The sequence below is a fragment of the Chaetura pelagica genome, unplaced genomic scaffold (assembly GCF_000747805.2).
Source record: "Chaetura pelagica isolate M959 unplaced genomic scaffold, ChaPel_1.0 scaffold11, whole genome shotgun sequence".
Classification (NCBI taxonomy): Eukaryota; Metazoa; Chordata; class Aves; order Apodiformes; family Apodidae; genus Chaetura; species Chaetura pelagica.
The window spans coordinates 178,383-191,084 of NW_009952694.1; positions in this window are offsets into that span (position 1 = coordinate 178,383).

Below are 12,702 nucleotides of genomic sequence, written 5' to 3' on the forward strand. Positions count from 1 at the left end.
AGGATGGGTTTGAAAACTTTTGTGTTTCTAAGTCCTCTACTGGAATTCATTGCAAGACCAGTGTCACCAAGAAGAGTCACCAAGTCATTAAGATGCTGACAAACTGCAAAAAAGTAGGAAAACTCTGCTGTGTAGACAAATGTGGAGGTATTAAGTAGCTAACTGACTTACTGAGCTGTTTTCACAATTACTGATGGTTTGATTTGTACTCTTTGAGGGAAGTGACTAGAGTACATAGAACTGGAACTTTGTGAAAAAAAATAAAGTCTTCAGAATGCATGAAAAAGAGTATAGCTTTTGACATCTGTTAACCCCCTTTGCTAATCCATGTTCAGACTGGTTTGTTGGAAATACAGTAATCCTGGCACTTGTTGCCAAGTAATCTAATACCATGTTAATTTATAAGAAAAAGCAAATATTAAGAGAAAAATAATTTGACTGCTAATTGAATTAGGAGCAATAAAAGCAATTCATTTTCTTAAGGAAAAATATTACCAAATCGACTGCTTCTTTAATCAAATAGCAAAACAAATAGATTAAGAAATTGCAATTGACTCTATGTATTACAAGTGGCATTGAACCATTTATTAGATACTGACAAAATTTTGCACAAAATGCTATTAGGTAAATAATGATAATTATGAGTTATAGGTCTTCTGTTACCTATTGGTGGTCCTGAATAAGGGTTTGCAACATTTTAATCTATGTGCAGATGACCTTATGACTCTCAAGAGCATAGAAATGTTATAACAGGAAACAAAGCAAAACTAAACTAAACTAAAGAACTATCTAGTATGTGTAAAGCAATTTATTCATCTGGAGAGATTATTTCAGAAAGTGTTGAATGTAAAGATCAAATGATTTCAACAGAAAGTCTAGTGTGAATTTTCAGTCAATACTATTTTATCCAGTGCACGCAAAAACTTAGGATGCAATAGCACTAATTAAGGAGCTACATTCAGTAATGACACAAGGCAGATTACAGAGTACATTCTGTGAAGGTATCAATTCTATATTTAGAGCAGAGGTATCTGGGTGACAGGAGCACTCCAAATGCCAATAAAAAATGGAAAGATTAGATAAGAGGAACAGACTTGTTTCATTGCTTGCCGTTATGTCAGATAATAGAAGGGTATTTATCTCAATGTTTTTTCCCACCTAACTCATATTATTAATGGAAATGCTTTCCATGTGTGAACTGAGAAACTGAGTATTGTTTTCCTCATTGGACAATATGCTAAGGACCCAACCTTCCTTGCCTTATACAACATGAATAGACCCAGCCCAATTGTCTTCATGCCAGGTACACTCTCCAAAAGTCATGCATGGCTCTTCTCTGGTTCACAGTATCCAGTGGGGTGCACTCAAGATTCAAAGAGAAGCTGTAGTGGAATAGTGAGAGATGGAGTAAGAGAAGATTGACGTAAGATTTTCTGTTTTCAGACTTATGTGGGGACTCCTATGCATGTAAATAACAATTGCTTTCAGCCGTTAAATAATGAGGTGGGATTGGCATTGAAAGGAAAACAGAAGCATTGAGTCTACAGGAGCAAGTTAGTTCTGTAGGAATTAACTCATACTTTATTACCCTTGAATTTTAAAAACAGTTCAACTATTCTAGTAAATTCACATTCAGAGTATTTGCTTTAATACTTTGTCTTGACTTGGATTACATCTTTTAAGGAAGTTGGCAGGCTGATGTATTTTAATTAGTTTCCTTTACTACTGCTCAAAAAGGTCTTTAAAATAGTTTTTGCTTGGCTAGAAAACGTGCTGCTGCTATGCTTGTTACTCTGCAAGCAGTAGGCCCAAAGAGCTGTCCTCAGGATCAGCATTATTCAAAAAATATGTGCACATCCATATGGACTAGGGAGAGTTATCCTTTGTTAGCTGTGGGGAAACAAAGATGGAAGTTGTGATCTCCTTGAGATAATTGAAGGAGCCTGTGATTAGAACTGAGATGTAATTCTTGCTCCAAGGCCTAAATCCAGATCATGAGATCATTTATTTTACATCTTTCTCTTAACCTATCAAACTGAGATACTTCTCATGGTAGCTGTTTTGATACTAAGCTGACACATTCAGATATCACTTTCTATGTGTGAATTCTTACTCAGTGTTTCCTGTAATAGTGACAACATCAATATTTAAAAATAAGCAACTAGTTTAGTTTTATATTTGTTAATTAAAGGCTTGTCCTAAAAAAAATCAGCTCTTAAAATGCATTACATTCCATGAATGAATGTCTTACTAAGTACAAAATGTCATTTAAATTGAAAAATTATTACCTCCCACATCATTACAGCTACTGCTACAAACCAAACAATTTCAACACTTTTTTCTGAGTGCTCTCGTCCTGCAATAGTATCTGTTTTCCTCTCACTGCATTGCTCATCACTGACAATTTCTTGTCCCACTCTAGCATGCATTGTTGCAGCTGAGAAATATTTAAGGTTGGAATATAGCCTGGAGCTTACTATTGAAGCAGGCCTTTTTACGTCAGAGATAGGTTTTTTTTAAAAAAAAACAAAAAACAAAACACAAACAACAAAAAAACCACTCCCAGCTCTGCTGAGTCTGGTGTGGATAGAGTGACCCCGGGTTGCTGGTGGATAACCTCAAGTGACCCTGGGGTGCCGGTGGATGACCTCTAGTGACCCCGAGTTGACGGTGGATTACTAGAGGTCATCAACTGACATCCTGGGGTTACTAGAGGTCATCAATTGCCATTTGGGGGTTACTGGAGGTCAATTGTACCCCAAAATTTCAGTCTGGGGTTACTAGAGGTCATCAATTAGCATTTGGGTTTACTAGAGGTCATCCACTGGCAACCTGGGGTCACTTGAGGTCATCCACCAGCACCCTGGGGTCACTAGAGGTCATCCACCCCCACCTCAGGGTCACTTGAGGTCACCAGCACCCCAGGGTTATTTGAGGTCATCCACAGGCACCCCGGGGAAATTTCTTCATAGTAGCCCTTTGAGTGCTGTGTTTTGGTTTTGTGCCTAAAACAATATTTGTACACCAATGTTTTTTGTATCAGCACTCTGCTTCCCACAGTGATTTGGGTGGGGATGGGCAAGAAGCTGGGATGAGACTCAGCTAATCCAAACTGGCCGAAGAAACCCCAGCAGAAAAAGGACATGGAGACGTTGGAGCAAATCCAGAGGAAGGTTACAAAGATGATCAAAGGGCTGGAGCACCTCTTTTATGAAGGAGTCTGAGAGAGTTGAGGCTATTCAGCCTGGAAAAGAGAAGGCTCCAGGGAGACCTTTTAGTGGCCTGCCAGTACCTGAAGGGGCCTACAGGAAAGCTGAGGAGGGACTTTTTACAAGGACATGTAGAGATAGAGCAAAAGTAATGGCTTTAAACTGAAAAGAGTAGATTTAGTTTAGATATTTGTAAGAAATTCTTTAGTGTGAAGGTGGTGAGGTCAGAACAGGTTGCCCAGGGAAGTTGCGGAAGCCCCATCCCTGAAAGTGTTCAAGCACAGGTTGGATGGGGCTTGAGCAACCTGGTCTAGTGAGAGGTGCCCCTGCTCATCCAGGGCCACTGGAACTAGATGAACTTTAAGATCCCTTCCAACCCCAACCATTCTATGATTCTATGAATATATTCTATATCATTTAACTGCATTCTCCATGACAAAAACTGGAGGTAGAAGAAGAAGGAGAGGCATTTTGTCTTCCAAGAAGGCTGTTGCTTGGACACCAGCTCAGTGTTAGCCTGGTTGTGGGAGGTGCTGAGTAATTGCCTTTGCATCAATTGATTTTTCTCTTTCTTTCACTTATTAAACTGTCTTTATCTCAGCCCACGAATTTTCTCACTTATGCTCTTCCTATTCTCTCCCCCGTCCTGCTGGGGGTTGGGAGTGAGCAAGCAGCTATGTGGGTGCTTGCCTGCTGGCTAGGGTCAACCTACCACACCTGCTGACATTTCTATGGGTTCATGCAACATGGGCCATTTCAACCCTTTGGGATGTCTTGGATGAGATCAGGTAGAACAGCCTTAAATGTCTGTCATTAGAAACAAGCACATTCTATTGCAGAATTCTTAGACTTTCAAGTGTATGGTAAGCCATGACAAATTTGGAGGTACTGCCTGAAGATTTAGTGGATTTATAAAAATAAACCATTTCTTTTACTTTTCTATGATGCATAATTTTTCTTTTCCTTCACATAATAAGGAGGAGGTTATTTGAATATGCAACATCAGACAAAAACTTCACTGTGAGAGTGACAGAACACTGGAACAGGCTGCCAAGAGAGGTTGTAGAATCTCCTTTGCTGGAGAAATTCAAAACCTGCCCGGACATGTTCCTGTATGATGTGCTCTGGGTGGCCCTGCCTGGCAGGGGGATTGGACTAGATGATCTTTCGAGGTCTATTCCAACCCCTAAGATTCTGTGATTCTGTAAAATGTTACTGATATACTGACTTCATATGCAGTGAACTCCAGTACGCAAGGCTATTTCTAGCTGAAAAATACTAGTATCGTATGAAGAAATAAAAGCAGTATCGGTCAAGAGCACTGTTAACCCCCTAATTTCATAAAAATAGTAACGTGGCTTTACAATTAGAATTGTAAATCTAGGGGGAAAAATAGGGTAAGCGCCTCAAACAAAGCTAGTTGTGCCCACAAGCATGGTAATTGCATGCCTAATTTAAGATTCTGTATCTTGGATTATGAATGCAATCTTGAAGCCCTCAGGAGTATTTTCAAGATAAAATGGCTATCTGAGATGTCTGATAGGCACAGCTATCAATCCCAAAGTCAGCTGAGTGACAACAGCGTAAAGTGAAAATCATTAATATGGAAGATTGCAAAGTGGATTAAACACTGTTAAGCACTAAGTAGATTTGAGTAATCTTAAAGACCACATATAAACACTTCAAATTCAATAAAAATAATCCACACTGTTCATTATTATGCCAAATTACTAATGGATAGTCTAGAAAATGGAGGGGTTTGTTGGTTTTTTTGGTAGTTTGGGGGGTTTTTTTAGAAAACACTGTGGGTTTTTTAGCTCTTATTTTACTGATGATAATGCTGAACCATCCATAGGAGATACTGGGTATGTATTAATGTAGTGCTATATCTGTACATAGGAAATTTCAGGTACGTGGTGTTACTGTGCACAAATTATCAGTGTTCCTTGAACTGCATCTTCTATGCCCTCTATGGCTCTACTTTTATTTTTCTTTATCCTTAATTTTGGACATAAAACACCTCTTCCAGTTTTTATCAATGAATGTTTCATGTATACCTCAGTATTTAGCTATTATTTTTCCAAAAGTACTTGGTACTATGAGTTATGTGATTCTTACACAATAAAATATTGTCTATTTTTAATTTTATTCTGAAATATGTTTTCTCTGACTTTTTCCAACCATCAGTCTTTTTTCCCTGAAGGTCATTACTTTAAAATGGCTCCTCATTTCTACTCCTCTGTTGTGCTGACTTCTAGTGGGTGGTTATGAGAAAGACCTGATAGGCTCATATTCATATCCATTTATTCACTTGATTAAGATTTCATTGTTCTTACCAGGGCTTGAGATTACTGAGATTTGCCTGTTTTGTTTCTTTGAGGACTGGGGATAAGAGTGTAGTATGGCAAAAATTAACCAGAAGAAAGGAATTATTTCACTGTTGAATGTAACGCATAGTTCAGTAAACATTTGCAAGTGAAACTATCTCTCGAGGCTCAGTGCATGCCAGTGAACAGTTCAGTCATTTCTGCTGTATTGTTTTTTTACACGAATAACTGCAGTCCAAAGCAATTTCCGTATGACTTAGGATCTGAGGTCACAGTTCTTTGCAGCATTGCCAGCTTTATTCAATGAGTGGGATGATTTCTGGCAGTTAAATTTAAACTCAAATGTCAATTAAAGGACACCAGAGGAAGTCTGTGCCTGAACTAGATCCATATTTTAATGAAGATGAGTCGGACCACTTACACTGTGATTATCCAGTCTCACACAATGCAGTAAGTGTACTATTTATCAATAGAAAGTTCACTTTACTTGATAAGAATTGACAATATTTTTTTTTAAATCTTATTTTTGCAGGATATATTCAAGTTCATTTTTTCCTTATTAATCCATATTAGCAGTTATCAAAAAACCTGTCAAATCTACATAGGGAATTAACTGCTTAAAAGTAAAATAGAATATTCAGAGTGATGCACCAAAATGCTGTGCAAAGCACAGGTGTCACTGTTGTAATGGAATATAAATCTACCTACTGCATATCTTTCCATCATGAGAAACCTAGCATTTTATCCATCAAAAACCAACCAAACAAATAAATATAACCCTTGTAAGTGCATCTAAAATTTGAGTAAGCTTCTAAAAAGATAATCTGCTTCTTTAAACTATAATAAGATAATTCTGTTTAGAAACATTTTTTCCAATATTTTAATTCTGTTATAGTTGATTGATCTAATCTGATTAACCTGAATTATTTTTAAAGATATTGGCATCTGGAATAGATCTTTTTTTAAAAATTGAAGCCAACATTATTTGTCAAACATGTGTATAAGCTCTATCTTGGAAGTTCAAACAGTTTGTTTGTCCACCTTTGAACTTTTCCTAACATCCAGAAATTTTTCATTCTCCATGCCTAATGAAGACGTGGAGAGAAAGAGAAGATAGGGTACGATAAAGCCCCCAGTATTGCAGTCATTCTTCTTTCCTTCTTATCATGAGCTCATACAATTCACTGGCACTAGGACAGTATCGGGGATTGACTGGGGAAGAAAACTACCAAAATAGTTGACTGGTATTCAGAGAACTGGTGAGACAAAAGAGGGAGGCAGCCATCTAGAAATGTCAGGGTCCTGTGTGCACCAAAAGACTCCTCAAGCTCTTCCCCCCTGCCTCTTCCCAGCTCAGAGGTTTAGCTGCCTGTGTTCAAGATAATTTTTTATATAATACAGCTCTGTGATCAGGCTGCAGAGAAGAGAGCAGTATGAGAAAGAGTTGTGAGAAGCCTCATGCTCCCACTTTGCTTGAGAGCTACATGTAAGCTGAGGTCTTTAAGCTTCTACCTTGGACAGCTATGTTGCAGGCAAACCTGTTTCCTGGCTTGATATCACGACCCAGCTCATCATTATGTGCTTGTCTGACAACCACTCAACTGTTGGCTGACCCTGACTAACATCACCAGACCCACTCCGATCTTTTTGTTCAGGTACTCAGGGAACTGCAGCCCTTGTGGGTGAAGTCATGGCACTGTACCTGCCTTGCTGTCAACTTCAGCTCACCTCCCCTTGCAGAGCAGCCTGCTCTTGCTGCCTACCTGCCTTGCTGTCAACTTCAGCTCACCTAACCTTGCAGAGCAGCGTGCTCTTGCTGCTTCCTGACCTGAAAAGAAACACATCAGAAATGGGTTGTGTGACTCTTACTTCCTTTAGGAACTAGAATACAGGAGTAAGCTCCTGTAAGATTAGGTTATCATCTTCATCCTACCATACATAGAGAGCACTTTTCTGTTCAAAAAATTTCACTTTCTTATAAAGCATTTGCAGGGAGATTTTCAGTCATTTCATCCTGAAACTAAAGGGAGCAGCAAATAAGCAGATAAGGTGGGAAACGTTTACACCATTATCTTAAAAATCCAGTAAAGAGAAAATAAGAATTTCTTTCTCTGCTTGGGAACACTAAAAAGGAGGTGTTTGGTTTTAGGGTTTTTTTGTTTACATGGAAAAAGAGAGATTACAATATAAGGCACAGAAAATACCCCTTTTGACCAGGGAAGCATAGTGGGAAATACCACAGAACTCTCAGCTCAAATGCCAGCCTGGCAATTAAGAACCAAACAGTGACTAGTGTGAATACTAATAGAAAATTTATAATAGATTTTGATCAGCCAGTAGTACTAATATAATATTCAGAGAACTGTTTCTTCAGTTCGCTTTTCTAAGATCAGAAATCCCAGCAGTTCAAATAGATGGTCATATATTATCTCTTCTTGTTTTGCATTTTAAGTGGATTAATTATAAATACAAGAGATTTTCTCCAGGTTTATTGTGTTAAATCTGAGGACACAATAAAAACATACAGGATTTTTGTGAACTATTGCTGGATGTTTAGGACGGATTTTGCCATGGAAAGTTTATTTAATCTTGAACGTTGAAGTCTTACTTTGTATTAGTGCTGCATTAACGTAACAAAAATGTTGCATCATGTAAATGCCATAGCTACAACTTATACAGGGAAAGTGGCAATTCTCAGGCAAATTAACTTAATCATAAGTACCATTTCTAGGGAAATATATGATTTCAAGATTCCATTATTTAAATATTAACTTAATTCCCATAATCAGTTGCATATATTAGGCACATTGAGAAATACAGTTCTATCCCTGGAAGATGGTAAAAAAGTGAATTATCAGGTCTATAACACTGCAGTTGAATTCATTACAGATGCCAGGATGAGTGCCACAAGTAGGAAAAGGTATGTTTTCAGAAACAGGTGCTTATAGACCAATATCTGCAAGACACCTTTAAATTACCCTTTTTCTTAATATAATTTTGCAATTCAAATTAATAGAATGAAATTCTTTAGTTAGAAGGTATAGAGAACTTGCCATTCAAGCAGATGTTAGCACTATTCCTCAGCAGAAGGGTTGGGACAGCTCTCCACCACCAACTGCTGGACAACTCTCCATGAGACAACTCTCCTCTAGACACTTCTACACCACTGATTCTCCATTGGGACAACTTTATGCAGATTGACAGATGTCACTCATTCAGCACCATGAGCAGAACCTTGTTCAGCACCTTTGAACACAACCTCAGGGAGCAGTGCAAACTCCCTCAGCCTGTCATCATTGCAGAGGTTCTCCAGCCCTGTCACAGAATTACAGAATCACAGAATTTTAGGGGTTGGAAGGGACCTTTGATCATCTTCATGGCCCTTCTCTGGACCCTCTCCAAGTCCAAAGTGATCTCAGTCCAACACAGGATCAGCATCTCCAGTGAAGTTCAAAGAATTCAGAGGTCAAGCCAGGAAGTCAGACCATAGGTCAAAGTTAGGGTTTATTTAAAGGACCTGGCTAGGTATAGGCATTGGCACGGCTGCAGCCCCACTGCACTGTGGATTAAGCAGGAACTAACAGTGAGAGCCTCAATCTAAAAGCAGAGGGCTCTGCTGAGTCTTCTTATAAGACTTTTGGAGAGACTCTCAGCAGAAGTTCCTTCCAGCTGTTTCTTCACAATGTCTTATCAGCAAGCTGGCCTTGAAGACAGAAAGATGAACTCCTCGAAAGAGAGGCATGCATGTAGGACTCTAGGAGTCCAATTCATCGGACACACTGCAATACATATTCAAAATAATATGCACTTTCCTACATTTTTTATATACATCACATGTTTTAAGATGTCTTCCAATAAGCTTAATAACTTCGGCCTCAAATGAGCAAGATCGCACATTGAGATGTACATGGAGACCATGAGTACAGCTCACTTCTGCAGAATTTTACTCAGAAACATCACAAGACTGTGAAAACAAAATTTACATTTTAATGTAGGATCTTATTTCTTTAGAAAAGGCATTTTTAAGGATTTTTTTTTTTTACTTCCTTTTGTGATAGAGGTATAAGCCAACCAGCAGAGTGAGGAAAAAAAGCCTCTCAGCATTTTTTGTTAATTTAAAATTTTCTTTTTACAAGTGTGTGTTTTACATTTTCTGCTTGTCTTTAGAATTGTCCCTCTGCCTTCTTTCTCTTCTTGATGGTACTTATGTACTTAATTTTGATTAAATTGATTTTTTGCTCTATGCATTTCTTCCTTCTGAGCAAATTCATGCTGGTGTACTTACTTTAAGTGTTGGTATTGCATAAGATACCAATTCCCTCAAAACAGACTGATGGTCCATCTGCTTCAGTATCCTGTTTCCTGTAATGGCTAGTAACAGATGCTTGACAGGATATTGCGAGAAATCCCATACAGCCCAATTTTGATACATTTATTCATTAGCATATTATTTTCTGAGTTAAAAGTGGACTTTGTAGAGTTAATATGCTTTTATTTTTAAAATGTATCTTGCTATATAACAGTGATTGTTCTTTATTCAAATACAACATCAATCTTTTCAAACCTGTGATCAGTCTTTTATAAATCATAACTAAGTGATCATAGTCACTACAAAATTCACAAAATACAACTGGTTTATCCAGTCAAAATGTATAGGTCTAAATATTCAATCTTCTGGATTTCAAATTATTTATTCAGGTCATTACTGGATCAAGCTTCCATTTATGGCATAAATTTTAGAAAGAATAATCCTACAAACTGTCAGAGAATACATTCAAGATTTTTAAAAGCATCTTGGTGTAAATTAAACATTAACTAACATCTGGAGCACCTAGCATTTGTTGAAATTGAAGAACTGTTATTCAGAAATTATTTGAAATATCTTTCCTCTATATACAATCTGTAATGGCACTAACATCACTGGAATATGTAGATGAATAATTTTCTCCATTATAATTTTTAAGTACTGCTAAATTATAATGTTCTAGTCCTGGTGTTAATAATACACGTAAGCAGCTAGTATTGCATATAGTATTCCAGTTGCCTTGTAGCTGCTCCAATGTAGACATTTTTCTTTCTTTTCACATCCCTCTACTATAAACAAACCTCTAGGTCAATGCATCTGCAGTAGCGTACACATTATAAATACCAACCAATGTGAATGCTGAAGAGATGGTTTTGTGCAGACCATTGCTATTTCTTGCCCCTGTCTATAGCTCTGTTTCAAAGCAAGAAGAGCTGAGACTAATCTCTTTTGTTGCCATTTCCTTTGGTTTTGTGATTATGTTAGAGTTAGAGCCTTTAATTATTTTTTGGGACTTGATGGATTCTGTGACATGCAAAGTTCCCAAAAGTAGGTCAGGTATCACATGTGTTGACAGCTTAAAAGAGGGCACAAAGATGAGTTGCAATTGATGTTCAGGAAATTAAGCTGGAAGCAGCTACAGAGTGCGTGGTTTTCTTGGCACTCTAAAACTCTCTAAAACACAGAGACTTTAGAACAAAAAAGACCTTTTAGTTCCAATGCTTGCCAATCTTGCTTAATGTAACAGTATACAAACAACAGAATATGTTTACAATTATGCAAAACATGTATTTTAAGTTGAAATAGAGCCCTGCCTTTTAAGGCAACTTATCATCATATACTGTTATCTTGTAAATTAATACTTCTTTATATTAAACTATATAAAATATGTAAAATATATGAAGATTAGCACTTACTTAAAGGTGCCTGCAGAAACTTAATTCTACATCATCATTCCCCTCACATGCCTTTGTAATACTTTGCTTAATTAAAGCATCACAAACACTGGTTTTCACAGAACCCTTGTCACATTCCCTGCAGAGGATGGACAATACTTTCTTAATGAACATTTCTTCAGAGTTTTGTTTTCTGCTCATTGTTCAATGTGTGGTCCTGTGCATCATTCAAACTGTACTTAGAAGACAGAATTCTTCAACGTCTTTTCTCTGGCATTCATCACTGTGCTGTTTGGCTATTTTATGCAACAGTTAATTTATATTCATTTAGTTCTTATGACAATGAGGATGAACTGATTTTACAGGTGGGAAACTGAGACAGGCAGACAGTAAAGGGAAATGTATATTTTAAACTAAGAGTCCCAAGTATGAGAAACTTGTCTTCAGTTCTCACTTATGGAATCATTTATATGTTTATAGCACAACTACTTCTATTGCAAAGGCAAGTACTTACTATTCAAGCAAATCAAAGAACCATAGAATTATAGAATGGTTTGAGTTGGAAGGGACCTCAAAGATCATCTAGTTCCAACCCCTCTGCATGGGCAGGGACACCTCCCACTAGACCAGGTTGTTCAGAGTACCACCCAACTGCTCTTAAACACTTCCAGGCATGGGGCTTCCACAGCTTCCCTGGGCAGCCTGTTCCAGTGTCTTATCACACTCACACTGAAGAACTTCTTCCTAATATCTAACCTAAATCTCTCTTCTTCCAGTTTTGATCCATTACCCCTTGTCCTTTCACTACAACCTCTTGAAAAAAATCCCTCCCCAGCTTTCCTGTAGGCCCCCTTCAGATACTGGAAGGCCGCTATGAGGCCCCCCCGGAGCCTTCTCTTCTCCAGGCTGAAAAACCCCAGGACTTCCAGGAATCAAGATGAATCTCTAAGTTGAGATCCCCTGAAAATTATTTGCTTATATAAACCACTGAATTAAATTAAATACTGTCATACTCTGTAAAGGATGATGGCATGCAAGGCACAGTTAACTTGTGAATTTCATCAGTATTTCATTGCACAGGAATATTGGATTTCATTGAACACTCTTAAAATGGTATTTGCTTGGTATTTCTGCCCACATCCTCCAGCCCTTACTCCTTCCCTGCTCTCCTGTTCCTAAGCCATTATATTATGCTGTTGTGATGATAGTATGTTCTGTACTGGACTTTATCATACTATTTTTTCTTCTCAGTTTTTGATCACTGGCTGAATCATATAATTCTTAGTCACCTTCATTGTTTCTAATCTCAATCTCCTTATTTAGTCACTCACTTCCCTTAGCTGCTTTAAGAGCCAGTTCCCCAGGTTTCTTATCAAGTACTTTGTCTGACCTTTGTCTTTACATCTTTCTCATCCACGTAGTTTAGGTAATTCCCTGAAGTACAAATAAAATAATGTCTATATTGT